General features: G+C 34.6%; 1 protein-coding gene across 2 annotated transcripts in view; it reads right to left on the bottom strand.

Moving 5' to 3' along the window:
• FILIP1 (filamin A interacting protein 1) overlaps positions 1 to 1,061 on the bottom strand; it is a 169,728-nt gene extending 168,667 nt beyond the window's left edge. For both annotated transcript variants that reach the window (XM_012722642.1, XM_004673634.2), the window contains exon 1: positions 642 to 1,061. The gene's annotated coding sequence lies outside the window, so the exon portion shown is untranslated. The remainder of the gene's footprint in view (positions 1 to 641) is intronic.
• Positions 1,062 to 6,689: the final 5,628 nt, after the last annotated feature.

Here is a 6,689-nt window from a genome sequence, read left to right on the forward strand (position 1 = left end):
TATTTTTTAAAGAACACATAAAACAATATTCTCCTGAAAGATTTATATTCAATTGCAAAGTAGTGATTTAAGACCAAGCTATTTTGCACCTAATCAGAAGCATTTCTGACGGTAATGTGACGAGGTCGGAACCAGCACAAGGTGTTCCAGTGTAATCAGAGAATCAAGCAAAAGGAGAAGTGGAAACCAGCAAGTCAAAAGTACAGCAATACAAACACCATGAGGGACTTTCCTCTCACCACACAAGCTGTCCAGCTAGTTGCAATACATGAAAGTTATTTTGCTTCTAAGGAAAATATCCCTTTTATTGGTCAGTCATCCTAATTGCAAAAGGAGCTGTGAAACTGTAGTTGGTCACATTTCTGTTACCTGCCGGAGAACGATAACTTGGCAGGACTATTTTGGTAGCTATTAGAACATCAAAACAATCTTTGTGTTTAAATAAATCTTTGTGTGTAGTATAATTCCAAGAATAGATGGTATTTTTTTTGTTAAGTAATTCAAAATGCGTATCATAATTCCTAAATGTGTTATCGCAGATAAGAGCAAGAAGAATCAAAGGAAACACAACACAGAATCAGACAAAACTCTCTTTTTGTGAAAGCAAAATTTTCTTAAGTGAATACTTATTTTAGTCTTACCTGCAGACTGCTCGTTTATCCGAGGGTATGTCCGTAGGAAAGCAGTTTATCCTTTGAAGAACCCAGTGGCTTGTCACACAGCCCAAAAGAGACTAGAGTCCTGGAAAACTATCCAGCCCAAAAGAATACAGAAGAAAAAGCTTTTCCCACTTTCTTTCCTAGGAATAGCCAATAGCTGAAGTCATGCAGGAAACTGAGTGGAGAGAAGGGGAAAGCAGCTTCTTCTCACTGAAATCCCGATCAGCAGAAATTGGAGGCTGTTGTATATCTCCCACCCAGACTTTTGTTTAAAAGTTTTTTCAACTGTTGCTAGGTGTTGTTGAGTTCTGAGATTAGGTTTCTGTCTTCTGCTCCCTTCACAACACTGTCAGAGCAATGACTTTGTTGAGGAGCTGAGCTCGCGCGTGCTATATTTAACCAGTGTTCTCAGCAAGTCAAGCCTGTCAACAGCTGAGAAGTTTAGAGTCGGCTTTACTCAGTTCCTCAGCAGCTGGGTTATCAGTGGATATAGCTCTGCTCACCCTGTAAAAGATTGTGGGGAAACCTGCAGACCATTTTAAGGACTTCTGCCTTTTACACAGAGGTAATTAATATTTGAAGCTCTTAACTCCATGTTGTGATTTGGGCTTAGGTTTTAACATCTGAAAAGAAACTGCAGTAGTCGTCTTCAGCAGAGCTATTTGCCAAGGTAATATTCTAAATTACACTTTCTCAGATAAATGATCAGAATTTTTTAAAAAGACTTTTAAAATTGTATCACAACAGTTGGAGAAATTCACAGTAAAGATCATTCCCCAACAATTTTTCACATTGGTGTTGTTATAGTCAGAGCCTCATGGGTTACTTTCTAGCTTATATACCTGAATTTTATTCAAATTAGATTACCATAAATGAATATCTGTGACATTATGACATTATGTTTTGAAAGGAATAAAGTTAAGAAGGAAAAAATCTTTGCATTCTCATTCAGGTCATTCATTCAGAGAAAGAAATGAAAACATTCCAAGAAAAACAGGACTTGAAACACCTCTGATTGTTGACAGTCTTGCCTCATCATTAACCCTCCAGGCTCCAAAAACAGAGAAGGGTTACTTCTACCCTGAACTCCAACAACAAGAATATCTCAAGATGTCTTAATTCTTTAATCAATATCAATGTAAAAAAGTATCAATGAAACTTTCAAGATTAAGATTTCAAGATTTCCTTCCGGGGGTGGGGGAAATGGGTTTAAACAGTTCTTGGGACTGTCTTACTAATTATTGATGTAAATGTAACAGTAAAACAAAATGTGAGAGATCCTTTTTGCCACAGATAAAACAGGGAGGAACACACCCCCACTATCAACACACACTAGAATATTGTCCTAACAAAAATCTCACCAACACTATTTTAAAGGTCGAAGCTTTTCCTAAGATAAATTTATCAGTTCAAAAATCTTTTTTTGACATACAAGCAGAAGTTGGACTAAAGAGAAATATAAAGACATGTATTTAATATTTTAAAGACCATACATTTTCCATATATAGTTTATATGCTGGAAAATTTTAATGTCTCTCTGTGAAAGGCTGTTACTTTTCACAAAAGGTGTGTGTGTGTGTGTGTATCCTTTTTGAAGAAAGCTCTCTCATCTCCTAAGTAAACTAACCCCTATATCTCAAAACAATAGAAAATATCTCAGTTCTTCCTATTTTAAGCACCACAGTAACAATATGCATAATGCCCCCCTTTAATTTACTTACTACTGTACAAATATAAAATTGCATTTGGTCAGACTTATTCTTTTTTGGGTCAGGGCCAATCTTAATTAAGACAAAAGAGATCTCTATTAAGATGAAAGCATCCTTATAGGAAAGTAACTGACTCCTCTACAACACTAATGGATCTTTTAGAAACAATCTATCCAGTCATTCAGACCCTTAAAAATGTATTCTGATATGAGGTGGAATTGTATGACTGGCCTATGAGATAGTTCAGAATCAACAGAACTTTTGTTTTCCTCACATGGTTGTTATCTGTGGACAGTATTTGATTTCTCCCCTCTGATGTAGTCCCTGTAGTTTTCCCACCACCCATGGTCTATCACCACAATGTCTTATGCTCTTCCTCCCATTTTGGCCCCTCCCCCACTGTATGCTTCCGGTATGTGGTAAGCTTGCAAGTTTTGTCTGTTTCATCAGAAGTTTTTAAAAATTACAAAAGGGTGTAGGGAGACTATTTTTTAAAAATTGCAAATCCCATGTACATACCCCATGTACATGCAACAGCCCAGGTTGGAAACCACTAAAGAGGATTCTAGGAATGTATCATTTCATCCTGACTGAGAGTTCATTTTACAGATGTCTCCAATCCAAATGAAATAAGGAAATTTGTAATCAAATCCAAGATAACTGAGCAAAAATGAACCACTTTGCCTTTATGGATCTAAATAATTACATCAAGATAGTTATTTCTTCAGTGATATATTTTCTTTTAATGAAAACAATATGTGTTGAAAAATCAGTTCTTTGTTGATTTTTAAGCCAAAAATTAATAAGTTATTTAATATGTCATAATTGTTTTCTTTGCCCCTTGGATTAGTGGCCATTATTTTATTTATTTTTAAAGACTATTACATATAGTAATGTTGACAAACTTCTGTATATACCGTATATTTTACATAATTAGATATTGTTACTACCTTGAATCATGCAATTTAATACATATGTGATAGCCTCTCAGCATTCCACAAATCAGCCTCTCTCTCTCTCTCTCTCTCTCTCTCTCTCTCTCACACACACACACACACACACACACAAACTCTCACTCTAAAGTAAACATCTTGAAGGCTTTCCTCCCGGGAATGATTTTCAGACAAAAGTATTTCCTAGATAATCCATAGAGGAAGTTGTGCCATTAAGAACTATTAGAAATGTGTGTTTTGTATACAGTCAACAAAGAACTGATTTTTCAACACATATTGTTAATGGCCGTTCAGCTGCCTCCTTTTCCCACAGTCTAAAATGTGAGCATTATGAGATCCTCTGATAAACTTTGAACTAAAGTTAAGTTCTCAATTTCAGAAATGAGTCATGTTAAAACTTTTTAATAAGATAGATTAATAGGGAAAGCAAGTAAATAAGAGAATTGGTACATTATCTTTACATCCATTTCTAAAACCAAATTTTACTGCATTATTCGATTAAAAAGACATACTGATTTTTTAAGCCAAAAATTAATAAGTTATTTAATATGTCAGTAACAGACAAAAAGATACTCGCTTCAAAATGATGTTGCAGGAAATAAGTGGGCGTAAGCGTATGTCCAAAGAACATGCTCTGTTCTCTTCTGGTTTATTGCCATACGTAGAGACTTCAATATAAGTATAGATTGCAGGGAATGTTTCCAGTTTGTTCCCTATTAAATACTCAAGCACTATGATAAATTTTTTAAATAAATAGGAGTGATTGAGTGAGCAAATGAATATATGAAACATTAAAGAAAAGATGAAGGAAACTTTAGAACACACTATCCATAAATTTATCGACAAAGCTTTCAGAGGGGTCCCTCCCTAGTGGTGCAACAGGTTGGGCACAGCACTATGACTAGCCTCAGCTGATTCACCTTGGAGTTCCATTCCCCACCAAGGAGGTCACCGCCATGGCACAACAGCCCTTTCCTATCTTGCCTGCTGCTCCCCTCAATAGTGTACTTCGTCAATCTGCCTGATCTGCTTCCCACTCTGTCTCTGGTGAGTCCTCTCGCCACCCGTGCACCGCTGGCCTGTGCCCCTGTTCTGTATGCATAAATAAATAAATCTTTAAGAAAAAAAAAAAACTCTCTAAACAGAGTTGGGTAACTACGAACTGCATATTAAAAGTTTTAGAGGCCCTCCCTGGTGGCACAGCACTGAGAAGCTAAAGCCACTTCTGCATGATTCCTGCCTGCCCCGGAGGTGACCCCGCCCGCTGTTCCCCTCAGCAGTGTACTTCCTCGATCTGCCTGTTCTGCTCCCCACTTTGTCTCTGGTGAAGCCTCTCACCACCCCTGAGCCTCTGGCCTGTACCCCAGTTCTGTATGTACAAATAAATAAATCTTTAACAAAAAAAAAAGTTTTAGAAAGAAATTCTTAGACCATGAATTATTTATTTTGAGGTTTATTAAAATTTCAAAGAAAAATAATAGATATCAGAATAATAATAAAAATACCTAAGCAACAACTACTATATGCCAGACAGAGTTCTAAGGTCTTGACATACAATAATCCTTATAATTTTCATAACAACCCACTGAAGTTGGTTTTATTATTATTAACATCATCATCTATTTTAAAGGTAAGTTCACATGCTATTAAGTGGTACAAAGCAGAATTTGAACTACAGAGTTGCTTTCTAAAATTTGCTTTTTTAACCCCTTCAATTTATTTATGAAGAGGTTATTAACCTCTTCAATTCAAGTCAGGGTAACCTGTTCCTATTAATTGCTGAGTCAAAACTATAGAATTTGCTTTCCCTGCATATATAGGCTTTTAACAACAACCCAAAAAAAGAAAAAAGGACCAAGAAAATATGTATTTTAAATTCCATGGCTCCATGGCTTTAACACAGGGGAAAAAATGTGGCACAATTTCATGAGAAGCATGTAAAATTTAAGCTCATTGGAAGTGAAGTACTGTTGAATACCATAGATGAGAAAATTGAACTAACAGATAATTGCTTTAAGGGGAACAAAGTCTATTTTAAGCAAAGGATATGAGCTACTCTGTATTTTCTCAAAAAAAAACAATGCATGATATTATATGATAAGTGAGCTCACTGCTTAATGAAATTCTAAATTGCATTCTAAAAATATAATTTTGGTCTATGATTTGATAAGCAATTTTAAAATGTTTATGAGCTATGCATTCACAACCAAACTTCTCAAAGATATAACTAACAAGAAGAAAAAAAAACTGGGGGTGAGGGCAAACATTGCAAATTAGGCAGTTCTTACAAATCAAAATTATATTGTTATACTCAATATAGTAAAGTTTGATAATTTGAAAATACTTGTATTTTCTACTAATCTAACTATGTGCCTATTTAGATTTCACAAAACTTTAAAAGAAATAGTGCTAATACTTTATAACATCAGTAAGTGGTCATAATAAACTATTTTGTCCTGTTCATGAATAAAATATTGTATCACACCACACATGTATTAATCCATAACATATTCAAATAAATTATTTTCCCAACAGCTTCAGAAAAAAAAAGAGAACAAGACTAGGCATAAAAAGTGTTGTAACACAATAAAATGTTTGCATTTGCTTAAACAAAATGAGCACATGCAAATACTAGGAATAAAAAACAATCCCATTTTCTTGCTTGTGTGCATAAAAGTGAGTTAATGGAACTTAACTCTAGAAGTTATTACAGAGCCATATTCTCCAGAAACTTAACAATCACAAGTGCCCTACTTTACAGTAAGGTCAGAAATGTTTTCCTGAATGTTTTTCCAGTTCCTTTCCTATTCTAGATTCACCCCCTACTCTTGCTCAATAATCTAATTCTTAGTTTTAATGGGTAACTTTTAACAAATTTTGAAGAAGGGATGGGACATTTACTATACCAGAAATAGTATATTGAAAAATTAGTGACTAGGAACAGAACCACATAGAAGTATGCATTTTCTCTACAAAGCTTATAGGTTTATATATACATGCTACATAGAGGCTTTTAATTAATTCTGAAAAAAATATGATGTTTTCTTGGAAACATAATGGTTAAAGACTCTAACTCTTGAGTCAGACAAAGCTAGTTTGAATTCCTACTCCATTACATATCATTAAGTTCACCTAAGCCTCATGCACCTCTTTTACAATTTATACAAAATAAGGTGATAAAATAAAATAATTTAAGGCTATTCATAATAATTAAAAACTCTTTGTAGCTTCCTATAAATGAATGGGTAAATTGTGGTAAGGTCAGAGGACTGCATGTGATACAACAATGAGAAGAAAAAATCTGCAACTACATATAACAATGTGGATAAATCTCTCAGACAAAATTATTTTAAATAATATAATAGTTT

The sequence above is a fragment of the Condylura cristata genome, unplaced genomic scaffold, assembly GCF_000260355.1.
Source record: "Condylura cristata isolate star-nosed mole 26May11 unplaced genomic scaffold, ConCri1.0 scaffold00001, whole genome shotgun sequence".
Classification (NCBI taxonomy): Eukaryota; Metazoa; Chordata; class Mammalia; order Eulipotyphla; family Talpidae; genus Condylura; species Condylura cristata.